Consider the following 18,988-nt stretch of genomic DNA (forward strand, 5'->3'; position numbering starts at 1 on the left):
ATTCTCCTGCCTCAGACTTTTGAAATAGTTCTTCTGGAATATTCTTTACCTCGAAAGATGTTGTTCTTTCACCTTTCTGCTTCAAAGTCTCCCACTAGCAATGACATCCTGAATTATCTTGTGAAAATTGGGAACATTTTTTTTTAGTGCTTTTTATTTTTAATATGTTTATCATTTAAAATATTACAAACTTATCTGTTAAATATTTCTTATCTGTCTCTGAATACTCTGGTCATAGCAGTGGCGGTCTAACTTGTTCATTGCCTATAAAAAATATACACAGTAAATTTGCTTAATAACTGATCAATAAATACCCAATAAATATTTTTAAAAGGTCGAGCAGCAGAAACTTTTCTGTATTATATTGTTAGCAATCTCATGTGTTTGGAAGAGGTGTTAGTTTATGGAATAAATGGAATGCTAATCCTAATCAAATACTGGGGTGGTAATTGGGTTGTTAGTTGAGTTGAAGCCCACGAATAGTCTTAGTCTTATTGGATGATGGGAAGAGAAGACAAGAGAAAAAGGCAGACATTGCTCTTTTAATATGCAGTGTTTTATATTTTTTTTAGCAACCAGCAGGAGACCATGAAGATATCCAACTTTACTCAACTTCAAGGCCCAGAATAACTGAGTGTACAATCAGATAGTGACCAATGCTTGCTGTTGTAACGTACAGAGACATTTGCTACTCTGGTGAGCTGGTCTGGAAAGAATGTCTGAGAGAATTTGGGAGTGGTTATAGTTTCAGGGGATGTTGCTCAGTCTATCATAATATTTTTTTGTAACTCTTGTTGTGGTTTAATCAATGAGCTGGTGGCTGAGGAAAAACATTGTAAATGTCCTTTTAGAAGACCTAAACGTGAACAAAGAAATTATATACGAATAATAGATTACTTTTTTGAAGCTATAGATGAACCAGAATTTTTCTTTTCCCCTATTTGGTGTAATGGAAAACCATTACATAAAAGTAAAGTATTTAGTAGGTGTTATTCAAAGTTTTCCAAATAACTCTGATATTTTGGGTTATAAATATAAGAGCCCCTCAAAACATTGATTCTCTAAATGCAATAACACATTTTGAGTTGATTTGCCCATCTCTAGGGACAGCAGATACTGTATTTCTCTAAGGTAAATTAACTTCTTTATTCAATTTTTCATTCATCAAAGGGTCAGATATCTTCCCTCTTTTGGACTATTCTGGGGTCTTGGGATTTATGAACCACATGAAAATATGGCAGGTAAGTTGGGAATCACCTGAAGTTGTTCCATTTCAGTGCCTGTTGAGTTTTGGGGACCATTGTTGAATGGTGCTTGGAGAAATTTTAGAGTCTGACCAAGAGCACAAAATGTTACGTGAGCATGGCATTTGAATACATAGAAGTTCTGTTTCTGTTTCTTGAGGAGGATCAAGAGGATGATGAGGCCTTTTTCATGTATTTTTTAATTATATACTGTTATGGTTTGTATAAGCTTGGCCCAGGGAGAGGCACTATTAGAAGGTGTGGTCTTGTTGGAGTAGGCTTGTCACTTTGGGTGTGGGATTTAAGACCTTCATCCTAGCTCCCTGGAAGTCTGTATTCTGCTATCAGCTTTCAGATGAAGATATAGAACCCTCAGATCTGCCAGCATCATGCCTGCCCTGCTACCTTGAGAATGATGATGGACTGAACCTCTGAATCTGTAAGCCAGCCCCAATTAAATGTTGTCCTTATAACAATTGCCTTGGTCATGGTGTCTGTTCACAGTAGTAAAACCCTAAGCCAGAACTTGGTACCAGGAACTGGGTTATTGCTGTGATAGGCCTGACCATGCTTTTGTTTGGAAGAATGTGGATTTGGGGACTTTGGATTTGGAAAGCAGTGGAATGATTTAAATGGGACTTCATGCTCTATCCTAGTAGGAATATGGAAGACTTTGTTACTGAGAGTAATTTGAATTGTGGAAGCTTGGCTCTAGAGGTTTCAGAGGAGAATTATTTTAATATGTGGCCAAGAGACTGTTTTTGTGATATTTTGGTGAAGAATGTGGCTGCATTTTGCCCTTGTCTCAAGAGTATACCTAGAGCTAATGTAAAGAGATTTATATTAATTGCATTGACAAAGGAATTCTCAGAAATGACCAGCATAGATTTTGTTCTCTGGTTAAGTCTCATGAAGAGCATTTAGAAAGGAAAAAATATAAATATATATGGATTAAATATTAAAGGGGCACCAGGAAGTAGAATGGAGCTAAATCCTATGTTCTAGGAGATAACAGATTAAGGGAGTAGGATTTGGGGCAGATCCTACCCAGCTAAATTTAGATACAGGCAAGGTGGTACACACCTTTAATTCCTGGAGATAAAGCCAAACAGGTCTCTGAGTTCAAGGTCAACCTATGACAGAGCAATATCTAGGTGAAGAAAAGCTTAAGTCCAGGTGTGGTGGTATATACTTTAATCCCAGCATTGATAAAATTTAACAATAAGGGCCTATGTTTGCCCCAGCAAACAGCAGAACTCAGCAGTTTCATCCGTTTGGCTCTGGCTTTAGAGTCAAGAATAAATGGGACTACTGGGACAATTGATGATGGTTAGCTGGAGCTAAGAAATTAGTGGTGATTAAGAAGAGATTAGAATCACTGAAATGAAATCTTGGAAGTGTTTTCCCGAGACCAGTAAGCTGTCTTCCAGAGATAGCCAAGGTTGTTCTTTGTGATGCAGCTGTACTTAGTAATGTGTAAGAGTCACTCGGGTGATACTGGTTTTGAATACATGAAGGCATCATGAAGAACAGCTGAGGCTCGGCGTTGTGAGAGGCCATGGAAGGCCATTGGTGAAGGTGCAGCCTCAGTTGCAATTGATGACCTGGGACTGAAGGGGTCATGCAAAGGAGTTGAGGCTTGGTACCATGAAGAAAGCCTATGAGAGTCTATTGGTGAAGCCTAGTTGCTGCGGAAGACCCCAGTAAATTGGAAATTCCAGTACTATGGGATGATTACCAAGAATAGCAGCAGCAATGGAGTGGATTGTAGAAACCAAAGTTCTGAGAATGTGAAAATATCTGTCTGTTTTTACTAAAGAGAATTCTGGGAAAACAGAAACAATGTCCTGGTGGTCAGAATGTTGAGTCAGAATGAGAATAAGCAGGCTAAGACCTGCCAAAACAAAAATAACTGTTGGTCAGAGTGACCAGGCCCAGCTGCAAAACAAGATTGGCTGTTCTTTGAATAACCCCTCCATCCTTCCCTGTGCTGAATTCCTAGAAAAACCACGAACTGTCACCCTGACCTTACCATCAAAAACTCCCCACTACTCAGATTCCCCCATTAAAGTACTTTCCAACTCAGCCCTTTCCCAGGGATTTTCCAAGGCCAGGTGCAGAGTTAGATAAGGAAGTAAGAAGTTGGTTGACAAAGCCAAGACTATCCCCCCTGAGCAAGCCAACCAATGCCTGAAGAGATCCTTTGTCCTATGCTGCACCAATCAGAGTAAGCCAGCTAGCCCTGTTGCCTAAATCTGCCCTCTGCAAGGTATAAAACGTGTGTGCTTCTTGAGTTCATGGTTGACTCTCCATGCAAGGCTGAGCAACCCCATGCGTGCGGATCAATAAGCCTCTTGCTATTACATCGATCTGACATCAAGCTGTGTTCTGTTGGGCGGCACATGGGGGCTAAGACCTCTGAGGTCTTACAGGATCAACCTGAGCTTAGAATGCTACAATGGACAGAGCAAGACGTGACATTAGCCCTTTTGAGGAGTCCAGAAGATCATGTGTGGATCCCAGACATTGAAACAAGAAACTGTAACATTGAAGTTGCCTTGGAGGCTCCAAGATGATTGAGATGCCAATGTCATAGGATATCTCCCCAGGAAAGCTGCTAATGGAGAGTGGAACCAGCCCAGGAGAAAGAACTTTGCTGCAGTCAGCAAAGATGAAAAAGGAGTTGGAGACATTAAGACCATGTTGACATCAGACATGGAGATGCAGTATTTGGAGTTTGCCCAGCTGGTTTCCTGTGTTGCTTTGGCAATTACAGTTAAGTTGTTGGATGAATCTCAGAAGAAACTTTGAACTTTGGACTTTTAACATTGTTGGGACTTCTGTAGACTATGAGGACTTTTGAAGTTGGACTAAATGTATTTTGCCTTATGCTATGTTTAGGTATGGTCCCCATAGACGCATATAAGTGCCAGAGAGTGGAAAGTTATGGTTTGTATATGCTAAGCCCAGGGAGTGGCACTATTAGAAGGTGTGGCCCTGTTGAGATGGGTGTGGCCTTGTTGGAGTAGGCATGTTACTTTGGGTGTGGGCTTTAATACTCTTATCCTAGCTGCCTGGAAGCCAGTATTCTTCTAGCAGCCTTCAGATGATGATGTAGAACTCTCAGCTCTGCCTGCATAGATGTTCCCTTGCTCCCAACTTGATGATGATGGACTGAACCTCTGAACCTGTAAACCAGTCTAATTAAATGTTGTTCTTTATAAGACTTGCCTTGGTCATGGTGTTTGTTCGTAGCAGCAAAACCCTAACTAAGACATACAAATTTCCTAAGCATTCTTTTATCAAATACCTGTTATTCATCCTAAGATGTTGCCATCAAATAACAATCAAGCATACACTATTCATTTTATCTATAAGGTATACATACAGAAAACTAAATTTTCATTGAAATAGCAATGGCCTGAACTAACTGTCTGATAATTAAGTCTGAAATTGGTATGAGGTTTTTTTTTTTTTCAAAAAAGTAGATAGAAAAAGCTTATGTTCTCTCTCTCTCTCTCTCTTTTTTTTTTTACAGAATTCATTCTACATAGGGACTCATACAATATTCTTTTAGCTCTTTTTCTTTTTGTTTATGAAGTGCTGTGAGTGTGCAACATTATGATGAGGGTCAATGACTGTCTATGAGACCATGACAGAGGAAAAAGAGCAAATTCTTGGTAAATCTTTATCAAATAAATAAAAATAGTTTTCTGAAGACTATTAATTACTTTTCAACAGCAGTGTTAGAAACAGCTCAACCAATTCTTATATAAAAAACATGAGTTTCTAGGATCCAAAGTCTGGCCCTGGTTTCTGCATCTGCAGTCAGTGGTTTTCTGTTGAACTTCAGTACATGCTAAGTGAACACTAAGACACTTCCCAATCTTATGTGGACAGTAATAACTCCAACTACTATTAAGTTCTTTTTCTTTGATATTTTTCATTCTTCATAATAATTTATAGTTTTGATATTATTAGTTTCCTATGACTGCTGTAATAATTCATTACCAATTGATGACTTTGAACAGCAGAAAAGGATCCTTCCTCTCTTCTAGAGGCCAGAATTCCAAAATCTATGTGGTCACAGGATTGCCTCTGCTGTCAGTTGCTAGAATAAAAAATGCCTTTATAAAATAAGGCCAAGGTAATAGATTCTGTGAGAATATACTACTGGATATTTAGTAGTCATTTTGGCTACTTAATTTGAAGACTGTCTCCTTTTTTTTTCCTGATTTTGGTGCATAAACCTCTGTGTCCTTAGTGCTTGTATCTGAGCAGATATTTCTAGGAGGCAATAATTCATCATAATATAAGTTAGGGGACCTGGGCTGTGCTTTTAATTTTTTAGTTTTCACTATCAGAAAATGTGATCTTGGATAAATTTAATCACATTGAGTCTTATTTTTCATGTTGGTTGCAAATATAGAAACCAATTAGGCTTAGCTCAAGGAAAAGGGGGAAAAATCATTGTAAGTTATAGCACCTTCCCAGAAAGCTCAAGGACAAGAATGCAGGCCAATCCAGGAAGAGATGACATCATGGAGTTGAGAAGTTTTAAGACTCAAAATCTGTAGTCTTTGTTCCCCCTGAAATCTATATAATTCTCTCCTTATTCCTCCCCATCCAGATTTGTAATTTTTTTTTTTAACTAAACCTCTGAAACTTAGTGTTACTGTTTTGTCTGTGTGGATAGCATCTCTGGATTTCCAACTACCATTTCTGGGCTCTCTTATCTCACTTTCTGCTCTATATTTTAACTCTGCCAATGTCTTTATTTCCACTCCTGTTCTTGTTAGTGGAGAAACCAGAGAAATCCCACTGAGATTGGATCCGTTTTCTTTAGTCAATCAGCTCTGACCAGAGAAGCCACAATATACAAAACGAGACTTTGAGACATTTACAAGGTAGACTGGAGTAAAGTGAGTTGCAGTGAACACAAAGTTGGAGTTTGTCAGATTCATAAAAATGTGTACTATCATTCTCTTCTGGAGAATGGAGTTGATAGCTCCTTATATACTTATTTCACAATGGTTTTTCTTTTTTTTTTCCTAATTTTTTGATGATCACAGCAGACACTGTACCTAAGAATATATTTCAAATTGTGTATTATTATGCACTTGAAAGCACTATTTTAAAGTTTACAGTACAAAATTTAAGTTTTAAGCAAGTAAAAGTCTTCGTCTTGATGGAAGAAAGAGGGTAATTCATCCAATTGTGAAGTGGATAATGATTTTTTAAGGGAGCATTGATGAGGCTCCTAAAGTTTTCTTAAAAAAATCATATCTTCAGCAACAGGGAATCATAATTTCTGAAATAAGCATGCAGTAATGTGCATAAGGAAGAAATCAGAACTGCAAGATGAGAGTGGCTTTCAGAGTTTATTTTGACAATACAAAAGCATTGACTGAGTTTTTTGGACAGAAAATTCTAGATTTAAATGTGATTATTTCTCAATTATTCATTATACAGGTCATTACTTTGGAATGTGTTATGAAAATCAGGATAACTGTTTAGCTGTAAGAACTATTAGTTTAATAAGAAAATAAAAGGAGTTAGTCAAATTCTTAAGAAGTTATGATTCTTGGAGTGAGGAAGACAAAAAGAAGAGAGAAACATATTCACATTATACATGTTTTCCCAGGAAAGTCATTAGAATCGTCACTGTTTCCTCTCATATTTTCAAGGCTAGAGCAACAGTAGTGCCACTTCTTTTGGATGCAGGGTTCCTTCTACATAAAAATCTCCTAGACTAAGAAGACCACTATCGGGAGAAAAACTCCTGAAGTGATCTCCTTGGCTCAGTGCATTCTGGGTAAGAGGGAAATAAAAATTCTTGTGTTTATGATCATATTTCTGACCTTTCTTTTACTGTTTTAACAAATGAATGCTCCGATTGGACAAATTCTTAGAGTATATGTGGTAAAAATATCAAAGAGTTTGCTGTAAATCTTCAAATCGATAACTCATTGTAGTGTTGAAAGGACTTAAGTCAGCTTAAGTCATAGAATTAAGACACTATTCTGACTATTAAGTCATAGAGTCAGCTCTGGTCATAGAATTAAGACACTATTCTGTTTTTGGAGACAATTGCATGCAGTTTCTCAGAATGTCATCTGTGTAGAATATTTTTCATTAAGAATCTAACTCAAGAGATAGCTAGTTGAAAGTTGGAGGTTCTGGCTATCTTTTTATTATTACTACTAGCGCCAAACTCATAAGCAGGTGCTCACTAAATGATGGATTAAGGAACACTCTACTGAACATGGCCTTTGGCAACATGGCCCAAGATTCATCTGTCTTATTTTATGAAGCATCAGCAATTTCTGATTCATACTCTGAAAATGGCAGTATTCCCTGCAGGCACAAATGCATAATTTTTCTCATGGCAGTTGAGAACACCACTATGTTGCGTGTCTTCACTTACTGTACTGGCTGGTTTTGTGTGTCAACTTGACACAGGCTGGAGTTATCATACAGAAGGGAGTTTCAGTTGGGGAAGTGCCTCCATGAGATCCAACTGTGGAGCATTTTCTCAATAGTGATCAAGGGGGTAGAGCTCCTTGTGGGTGGTGCCATCCCTGGGCAGGATAGTCTTGGGTTCTATGAGAGAGCAGGCTGAGCAAGCAGGCAAAGCAGAGCAGAGAGCCTTCCTTCTTCAAATGTCCTTATATAGGTCTCCAGCAAAAGGTGTGGCCCAGATTAAAGGTGTGTGCCACCACACCTTTAATCCCAGATGACCTTGCTTGAACTCGTAGATCTTCCAATCTTAATCTTCTAGGATTCATAGCCACTATGCCACCACACCTTTAATCCCAGATGATCTTGAACTTGTAGATCTTCCTATCTTAATCCTCTGGGATTCATAGCCACTATACATCAAGATCTCCATGCTAAGATTCAGGTCAGAAACTTGTATCTCTCAGCCTCCAGATTAGGGCCACAGGTGAGCCTTCTAATTCTGGATTGTAGTTCATTTCAAATATAGTCAAGTTGACAACCAGGAATAGCCACTACACTTACAAATGGGGAGATTAGTATTGGCCATGAGAGCAGACTCCTTTTCCAAAGACAGGGTCTTGGGCAATTAAGACTGAATAGCAAATCTCAGGATAAAGAGAGGGATGCAAAGAATCTCTTCTACAAAGCAATCTGATGTCTTGCAATTTCTGTCATATAGGACATAGGGTCATCATTCTTTTTAATTATTTCTTTTGTTTTCAGGTTGTAACATAGTTACATTATTTCCTTTTCCTGTCTCCAAATCCCACCATACACCCCTCCTTGCTTTCCTTAAAAACCCACAGCATCTTTCTTTTTCATTAATTGCTGTTACATGCATATATGTATATTCATATGTGTTTCTAAATATAATCTGTTCTGTGTATATAATGTTACTTGTATGTATGTTTTCAGAATATGATCATTTGGTATTGGATAACCAATGGGTGTACTCTTCCACGGGGAAGATGATTTTCCACATTCTCAACATTCCTTGTTTGCCTGTAGCTAAATGTATGGGACTGAGTCTCAGTCTTTTTTCTAGCAACTTTGGAATGTCTATGGTTACTGTCCATTGTTCCTAAACACAGAAGGTAAGCCAGTGTTGGTGCTGTAGTGCAGCCACTGTGGTAATGGTGAGAGAAGATAAAAGTTATATACCATAATCTCTTCAGACATGCATTTGCACATCTCATATATTATTCTTTTATATGAATATACTCATGTCACTGCTCTCTTCAAGCTTTGCAGACTCAACCCATCAAGAAAATGCCTCTATCACTCATTACTCTGCTATCCTGTGTTATTTCATTAGAAATGAGGTTTTAATGTGTTTACTTTTGTACCTTCAACATAAAACACATGAAAATAGAGCTTACTTTTCAGTTGTTTTACTGGTGTCCTTCTAGAAACAGAATCCAAGTTGGATATAAGAGTTAAAGAAATGCAAAAACGTTTATTGCAAGGTATAGAAAGCAAGGCTAAATGGATCACGGGGTCTCACACGTATTCCTTTATGATGCTATTTTCTAAAAATATTATGGCTTTCTCCTAAGCAGTGTAAGTCAGCCTGATCAACAGAACAGATGTTATTTTCACCTGCTGGTCCATGAGCATAAGTAGTCCAAAATATCGAAGCGCTAAGCAGTCTATGTTGTAACTCAGTTCTACCCTTCATGTGCCCTCTGCATGGTATGCTCCTTTTGGGAACCAGGACATTCAATGATACACACTCCAGAATGAGCAGACAGTAAGTACAAACCCCTCCCAGGGGTGACTGGGAAAGACAATGAATAGGGTTACTACTGCTTTTATTCTTTCTTCTTAGACCAATATTTTTTTTCTTGCTGTGGGGAAAACACTATATAGAAACCCCAATTCAGCATCTGTATGGCATTCTGAACTTAGTCTTCAATATATTTTTAGAAGGCCATTTAAATTTTCCATCAAGAAGATCATTTCTTAACTGTGTAGCGTTTGATTCCACTAGTGGAGTCCATAGTTATGCACATTTTCTGCTCAATATTTTGCTTACTAAGGAGGGTCTGGCATCCCTCCCCAAATATGGTGAAGTAAGAGCCTCTATCAGCATGGAATATATAATTTTCTGTTCTCATGGGAAGAAATTGTTGGTCATTCCAGGAAAGAAATAGTCCAATATAACCAACTTACAGACACATTGCTATTTATGTTTCTTGATAAACAGTGCCACTTTTAACTGAATAACCAGAGGGGACAGTACTTATGGGAGCTTTGGTAAAATTCCAATACCTATCTTTGGGATCCTGTACATAATAGGGTTAAGCCACTTTTTGCTACTGTGACAAATTTCTTGAGAAACAGTAACTTCAAAGAAAAAAATATTTTGGATCATGGTTTAGTTTGAAGCTGGTGAACTATTGCTTTGGCCCTAGGTAAGGCAAATTATCATTCATGGTGGCTAGGGAATACAGCAGAGGAATCTATTTAACTCAGGATGGACAGGAAGGGACAAGAAAGGTATCTTCACTGAAAAGTACTTATAGTATATATCTATCTGTATCTGTATCTATCGGTATCTGTATCTCTATCTCGGTATAGATATGGATATAGATGTAGATATAGATGTAGATGTAGATATAGATAAAGGCATAGATATAGATATAGATATAAATATAGATGTAGATGTAGATATAGATATAGATGTAGATATAGATATAGATATAGGCATAGATATAGATGTAGATATAGATATAGATATAGGCATAGATATAGATATAGGCATAGATATAGATATAGATATGGAAGATGCAACATCCTTTTCTGTTTACTTGATATATAAGACAAGTGCAAGAGGGTACGTGTAACCACTAGACCTCTAAAATTTAAGCAAAAAGCTTCTGAGTGCTTAGAATTTTGTCTATATTTTCTAGTATATGTATCCTATAATATTCTGTAGTTACCTGACCATATTGCACTCACCTCTTAATAGGGTAAGATGATCCACAGGGTAGATCAGAGGGGTGTTTAGTGGGAATGGTTTATATAATGGCAGAGTGAAAAAACAGAAGGTAACAGGAACATTGGGGAGTGAGCAGAGGCATCAAAGGAGCTCATGCTTGTTTTATAATTAAGATGCAGAATGTCAATGATATGCATCATTGCAACTGTCATCAAGGATCCAGAGTTCAAAAGACTGGCATATTTATAAAAATACTCCTACTACTGTTTTCTTCTCCAGGTTCAAATTGCTTTTTTTCCTCTTATTAGTACCACAGATGCTAATGTGTCAGTGTTCTATTGCTTTGAAGAGACATCATGACCATCGCAACTCTCATTAAAAAATTTAATTGAGGCTGGCTTACAGTTTAGAGATTTAGTCCATTGTTCATCATGGTGAGAAACATGGTGGCATATAAGCAAACCTAGTGCTAGAGAATAGCTGAGAGTTTTACATCTAGATCCATTAGGCAGAGGGTGGGTGGAGAGAGAGAGGGGGAGAGAGAGAGAGAGAGAGAGAGAGAGAGAGAGAGAGAGAGAGAGAGAGAGAGAGAGAGGAGTTTGGGTTTGACTTGAGCATTTGAAACCAAAAAGCCCATACCCAGTGACACACTTCCTCCAACAAGGCCACACCTCCACGACAAGGTCATATATCCTAACCCTTGTAAAATAGTTCCATTCTTTTATGACCACACATTTAAATATATGACCCTATGGGGGCCATTCCTATTCAAGCCACCACAGATATTCACCACCTGCTTCTAACATATACAGGAAGAAAGTAGGTGATAGCATCTGATGCCCAACACCCTGCTAGTAACATGTGCAGATGGAGACAAAGTGGTAGGCACCACATTTAATACCATTACTGAGAATCTTCCCCCATGCTTGAAAAATAGAGATGACAAAAATGGCATAGACAGCGCTTCTGTTTCATTTCCCCCCTCAGAAAAATCTCATCTTTATGTGTTTGAGTGGCTGAGCCTAACACACACAAAGAGCTTTAGTATTAAGGAAATCTAGGAGGTATAGATTTTAGCTCTCCTTTCTCTATCCTTCAGAAAGACAAATTGGAAGGATGAAGTGGATACTGGGCAGAATTCCATGTGTTCCATTTCAATAGTGATCCATCATCAAATTAAAGAAATATGTTTAAAAAATGATTAAGTGTCTGACGATTTATGGACATACATTTCTGTAGCCATATGTAGTTAATACTCAACACTTCTTTCTTTGGTTTGCCTTCTTAAACTCGTCAAGAAATTGAAATGTTGTATGATTAATATTCTAAACATGGATTTATAGTCATTTTGTCCAAGAGTCCAGTTGAAAACCACCTTAGCTTTTCTGTAAAGTAACTGCTTAGAGGGTGATCCCTTAAGTACATACTTTCTAGTGTGGTATGACTGAGAATTTAGAATGTAGTCAGTCTGAATTTGGGTGTTGCAAGCATAAAGTAGATATAGCATTCTAAAAGGAGTATGAAAGAATGTAAAATATCACATAGATAATAATATTCAAATTGCACAATGAACTGATAATGCTTTAGAAATATTGGGTTAAATAAAGTATAATATTAATATTAAATTTTATTTCCTTATGTCTGCATATTGAAAATCCTGTTATCACATGAATAAAGATTATATATATATAATTTTCATTATATTTCTTTTGAATAACACTCTCTTTAATTAAAAAAAAAAAGCATAACATTCACCACTAGCTAGCTTACTGGAGGAGAGATTGTGTTGGGAAAGCTACAGAACTATTCCCTAAAAGCTGCCTTCTAAGTTTCTGTCTCCCCCTTGTGAGCACTTCTATTGTGTTGTGGGTTTTCTTATCTCTCTGGTCTTAATTTTCTACATTATGGTACAGATGAGACACTTTTAAAGCTTCATTAAAAACATTATGAGAAGCTCTAAAGAAATATGACTTTCTGACTTGGATAGCTTTTCTGCTCTGTTCTCTTGAGTTATGAGCCTCTGCAATATTCTGCTTTATCTTGGTATTCACCTTAACACAGAACTCAGCATCTCACCTGGGCTTCAATGATCCTTAGAACTACAAGTGAGCAACACAAACACCTCCTCAAATTTCTTGGGGAAGAAGGATGAAGGGCCTCTCTCTGCGCATTCAAAGCAACCATGTGAACTCCAATTAGGCATTTTAACCCTCCCCCCACCACTCTGTTTCTAAGCCAATGGGGGTTCCATATTCTTCCTGCTTCTTGCTTCCATCCTCCAACACCTTCCTACCTCATTGCCCCCTTCTTCCCTCTCCAAGATTCTCTCTTGTTAAAATTCCTTATCCCTTCATTAGGCAGAACAATTTAATTGCTGTATTGTGTTACTGGAGCATTTCCTTAGGGCCTCATACTCTAAAGAAAGTGATTTCTTTTGAATAAATATAAAGTCTCTCTGAGAGGAATTTGGGGAAATATGATTTTATTCATTTCATTACACAGAATAAATTGGATAAGTTTAGAATGTAAAGGTTTTCAATGCTAAGATATTTGGGAAATACAAAGAAGAAGAAGAAGGAGAAGAAGAAGAAGAAGAAGAAGAAGAAGAAGAAGAAGAAGAAGAAGAAGAAGAAGAAGAAGAAGAAGAGGAAGGAAGAGGAGGAGGAGGAGGAGGAGGAGGAGGAAGAGGAGGAAGAAGAGGGGGAGGAGGGGGAGGAGGGGGAGGAGAAGGACAAAGAGGAGGGGGAGGAGGATGGAGGAGGAGGAGAAGGATGGAGGAGGAGGAGGAGGACGGGGGCAGGGGGAGGAGGAGGAGAAGAAGAAAGAAGAAGAGATTTACCATGTCCCAAGTCTTCTTGGCATGAGACAACAACTTTGTAACCACATTTTGGCTGATGTGTCCTACCTGAAACTTGTACCTTCCTTTCAAAATTTTATTTCCGAGAAGATAGATTTCATTGTGTTTTACATTACTAAGAGCTATTTATCAGCTTGAATGAATAGGGCAATTCATATTTTTCTTCTCTACCCCATTGCACAGAGATCCTTAATAATAATAATCCACCTTGAGAACAAAGTTTTTTGATAGGCCATAGTTCAATCTGGGAATCTATGCTAATTTTGGGTACATGAGCTCATTTGTTGGCTCATATTATCAACTATCTTCTGTTCTCCCAGTTCTATGAAATTTATCTCTAGCATGTCCCATTTCCTAGGATAATGGCTTCATAAAAATATAACCAATGTAATAGTGTCTTACTCCCATAAATATATTGAAACTGCAGCACATTAGAAGTATTTTCCATTTATTAGCAAGATACAGCTTTAAGTGCTTTACCTGCAATTAGTGCATTGTAATTCTTAGCTACAGGAGAGATGGGCATTATTATTCTTAAATAGTAAACTAAGGGTCAAAATATTAAGGAATTTTCCACAAGCCGCAGAAGGCAGTAATCCCACCCATGTGATCTCAGCCTCCCATACTCCATATGCTGCACAAAAGTCATCATAAAGCATGGCGGCCTTATTATTAGAGATGATCTAATCCTACATCCTAGTTTACAGCTTTATAAATTAATAGCAGATGTCTGAACTAATGTCTATACTAATTAGAGCCAGCCTGACCCCAAGCAAGAACTGTTTGCTAGTACATTACACATTCAGGGGCAGCCAAGAGTTATTGTTAGTCATTTGGCTTACCAAAGGTTTTAAGTACCTAATTCTTTAATGATCATCTAAAGGAAACCTATAAGCTTTCAGGATGTGTCTTCTTGGGGATGGGCAAACATGAGATAACTAACTATCAGTTTTTGTTTGTTTGTTTGTTTTGTTTTGCTTTGCTTTGTTTACTTATATGATCAGTGTTTGACATCAGCTTTGGGGTGGTAAATGAAAATATGTATGGAGTAAAACTTAAGATGAAGAAGATAGAAAGAAAACTGTCAGTGTCAATATTGTGAGAAACGGAGCTAGGAGGCACAGGTCCATGTAGCAATTTCAGCAGCCCAAGGAGTTCCGCTAGACTTTTAGGGACCTCTACTCAAGCCAAAGCAGGACTTTTGGCTTCAAAACAGAAAAGGATTTCAGGAACCCTGGTAGCTGGATGAGCACGTCTCCCATAGGCTCATATGTCTGAATATCTGGTTCCTGGTTTGGGTGGCACTGTTTGGGTAGGCCTAGGAGGTTTTGTCTTGTTGGAGGAGTATGCTACTGGTGACAGGCTTTCAGGTTTCAAATACTCATGTCATTCCCAGTTTACTCTTTCTACTTGTGATTTCTGGTCAAGATGTGAGTTGTAGGGTTCCTGCTCTACCATGCATCTGCTCTGCCACTATGGACTCTGACCCCTCTGAAACTGTACATCAAAACAGTTTCTCTTCTGTAACTTGCTTTGGTCATGGTGTTTTATTACATCAATAGAAAAGCAACTGACACAGTAGCAGGCAGTGGCAAAGTCGAGGTTTAATAAAGGTATTTTAGGGGCTGTGGAAGGGCTCACAGGATAGGAGAGTTTGCTCTGCAAGCACAGGACCAGCGGTCAGATCTCCCATCACTCATGAAAAAGCTGGCATGGCTGCACATGTGTCTTCTGTATCTCTAACTGTACCCCTATCAACTCTATCATCTTCCTCTATCATCTATTATCTCTCTCTATCTCTCTACCTCAACTCTATATCTAGATCTCTCAATCTATCACTGTATCTGTCTCCAGCTCTATATCTATGTGTGTATCCATGTATATATTATGTATGTATTTATTTATTTATCTAAGGAAATATTATTCTGTATTGACAACCATCATAGAAAATATTGTCAATTGTGCTGGATTTTTTTTTTCTGATTGGTGAGCAGCTTTAGGTATATTTTCGGGTGAGGGATTCCTTTCTCCATGGACCCACAAATTCCCTGTCTTATTACTCTGCTTCATCAAAATCATGGATACTTTTCTTGCTTATAAAACTTTGCCATAGACCACTTAAGATGCTATAATAAAATACCCAGTCCTGCTAAATTTATAAACAGGAGAAATTTATCGCTCCCAGTCTGGAAACTTAGAAGTTCAAGATCAAGGCACTGACAGATAGAGAGATAAGGTGTCTGATGAGTTTTTTTTTTTTTTTTCAAAGATGATTTGGTGTCCTTAATATGACAGGTGGGCAAAAGAGTTTATTAAAATATTTTTATAAAAGCCTCATTAATGAGAGTGCATTCCTCATTATTAAGTCACCTCTCACAGACCCCACTTCTTAATATTATCATATTACCTGTTATCATGTTCCAACTTGGGAAATTTGAGAGGACACCAGCTCTCTTCCTTTTTGTTTTTGTTTTGTGTTTTAAATACTTCATGTGCAGGATAGCTTTGTCTCATGTTTGTATGTTGAACTTGTGCCTGACTGCTTCCAGCGAGATCCGAAGAGAGTTGAAGCCCTTGGAACTGGAATTGGAGACTGTTGTGAGCTGCCATGTGGGTGCTGAGAATTGAACCTAGGTCCTCTGGAAGAACAGTGGGTGCTCTTACCCACTGAGACATCTCTCCATCCCAGGACACCATCTTTCATACCATGGCCATGCTACACCAAGGATCTTGGGTACAGCAGAACCAGTTAGCATGAAAACTGTGGTTATCCCAGCAAAAGAAGGAGTGCTGTCAAAAGAAAAAGTACAATGGACAATCAAAAGAAAAACGGCACCTTTTGAGGTGTGTTCCACAGCTAACCCAGACAAACTTTTCTTCCCCACGAGAGAGTTTCCAGATGTGTCTGCCTGGATGTCATGGACACGTATCTATGGTGTGACACCATAAGTTGGAGTACACTTTACTGAAGTCTCTTTGTTGTTGTTTTTTGGTTAGTTGGTTTTCGATTGCTTTTTTACAATCATGGTTTGGGACCTGTCTCCACTGCATACAGAGCCCCACAGAACTAGGCAAAATTCATTCGTCTTGCTCTGTTTTGATACTGGCTGTGGAACATAATGTAGTAGGGAAGTCTTGAGTTTTGGTGTGATCAAATTGTGTTCCATCACTGGAATCCTTTATTAAAAAAATATTTCTGAGGGATTATTTTGTCATCAAAGCTGAAGTGCCACAGTGAATGTTATACACCTCAAGGCACGTATCCTAGAGCACCATCAGATGAGCACACCAAGTAGCAATAGGGGACAACAATAAAGGATGACACAGTGTTCAATGTAAAAGAACAACTTTATGCTGTGTGACGAGAGAAAGCCTCTCTTCGTACAATTGTATCACTGTGAAGAATTTGTCTTATGAGTAACAAGGCAGAGACAGCCAGACTCTAATCTTGGGGGGGACCTTTTTGGGGGCAGGGGAGGGGTAAAGCAACTTTTTTCTTCCCTTGTGGAAGTCCAGATATAAATATTTAAAACTTAGCATCTCGCATGTTATCAGTTTGCACCCTTCTGCCTTGCAACTGTGGTGTGTAAATATCTACATCGATATGCAAAGGAATTTGGGTGGTGAGGGACTGTAAAACATAATGTGAGGTGCCAGGTAGGGGTGAGGGAATCTGATTTGGTTTGTAGATTTGCTGTTGCCTGATCTGTGAGTGTGACAGGCAGACAGTGTGGCAGAGTCAAAAGCCAAACCTGGGTTTAGGTTTTGCACGGTTGGAACAGAAGGTAGGGAGTGTGTCCGGAGGGTCTCCGCCAACGGAAAGTGACAGAGTATGAGGTTAGAGATAGAGGGAAGAACCACAATCCGGGCATACTCTTGCTTGTAAAACCCATCGAAGGTTTTAACCTGAGGTATATGTGCAGCAATTTTCATAGCTTGACAAAAGTATGTCAAATGTAGTTCACGTAAATACATAGGACAAGGAGATTTACAAGAACAGTGGCATGTACATATTCAGAATGGAGCCTGGTATTGTTGCTCACACATATAATCTCCAGGACTCAGGAAGCTGAGGCAGGAGGATTGCCATGAGTTCAAGGGCAGCTCAGTGTACCTTAATGAGTTCTTAAGCCTACCTAGCATAAAGAGTGAGACCAACTTTCAAAATAATTAGAATAAAAACATTTAAATTTATGGAAACGATGCTAAGGGAGATCATCTGGTAGAAGAGGATTTGATTCTTGGTTTCCATCCCTCCCTGGTGAGATCACTGTGGCAGGATTACAGTGGATAGGTTAAGAGTGGAGCATCTGTTCTCGTTTTTGCTCTTTCTTATTTATGCCTTTGTATTTGTGATTTCAAAACAGCTTTAAAATTAAATCCTAAAATTATACCAGTTTTCTCCAGTGGATGATTTATTATCATTTCTTCCACATTTTTAGCTAAGGTAATTTCAATCTTAGAGCTGTAGCCCAGTATTTTAGAAACTATACCTGCATCAAATGAACCACCATGATTTAGTTAGCTGCAGAGTGTCAATCAAGTTCCTTTCAAACCTGTGAGACTGAGTCACGCACGTGTAGCATAAGGCCTTTGTATTAGATCATCCCATGTCTCAGGTCCACTGACGCTCAACAGGGCCTGACTGGAGATCAGCAGTGGATTAAGAGGTTGAATGATAAGGGAGGAAAAAGGCAAAGTCCAATAAGCAGAGGGCAAGAAGCGGAGGAAGATGTGTGTAGAGGAAATCCACAACTTCCCCTGAAAACCATATTATCTGCAGAAAAATAGAAGCACTGGTTTTTATGTTTGTAAATGCCTTAGTCTAAAGCGAAGCTATAATTATTAGTCAATAAAATTTTACCATATAATCAAAACTGTCTGCCCTGTATTCTGCATGTCCCTGCTCCTGTGTGCACATTTTTTTAGAGGTAAGTCTTGAGAGGAAGCCTCAGAAAGGCCATAACATAACACCTTATAGCAAACAGCTCATTGATCCGAATACCTGAATCTCGACGATGTTTGCTTCTCTCTTCTGGAGAGATGAGCTACCAGTAAAGTAGCTCAAATCTGGTGAACTCCATAGTAAGAATGGATGAAAGTCATTTGCGGATGATTCAAAAGATAAAAAAGGACAAAGTTGTTAGAAGAGAGACTTGGCAAGAATACACTGAAGGAGAAGGATTAACCACAGGTTTATGTTCATTTTTCAGAAGCAGAGTTGTTGGACCAATCTTGTGCATGATGGGAACGTTGTAGGTAGAATTTGTGTGTTCAAATTATGTTGATGTTAACAGTTAATCAGCTTCCTATGTCAATGAATAAAAATGGCTTCTTGTAAAACCTAGAAGCTACAATTTTCAATGACTAGTTTTTTTATCCAAGGTATACAAAGAACTCAAGAAGTTAGACTCCAGACAACCAAATAACCCCATTAAAAAATGG

At 38.4% G+C, this 18,988-nt stretch overlaps 1 long non-coding RNA gene across 3 annotated transcripts in view; it reads left to right on the forward strand.

Moving 5' to 3' along the window:
- Window positions 1-18,988, forward strand: part of LOC116071168 — a 71,561-nt gene that overhangs the window by 13,576 nt on the left and 38,997 nt on the right. For all 3 annotated transcript variants that reach the window (XR_004110745.1, XR_004110741.1, XR_004110742.1), the window contains exons 2-3: window positions 573-696; window positions 1,171-1,241. This is a non-coding gene — a long non-coding RNA (uncharacterized LOC116071168). The remainder of the gene's footprint in view (window positions 1-572; window positions 697-1,170; window positions 1,242-18,988) is intronic.

The sequence above is a fragment of the Mastomys coucha genome, unplaced genomic scaffold, assembly GCF_008632895.1.
Source record: "Mastomys coucha isolate ucsf_1 unplaced genomic scaffold, UCSF_Mcou_1 pScaffold1, whole genome shotgun sequence".
NCBI classification, from domain to species: domain Eukaryota; kingdom Metazoa; phylum Chordata; class Mammalia; order Rodentia; family Muridae; genus Mastomys; species Mastomys coucha.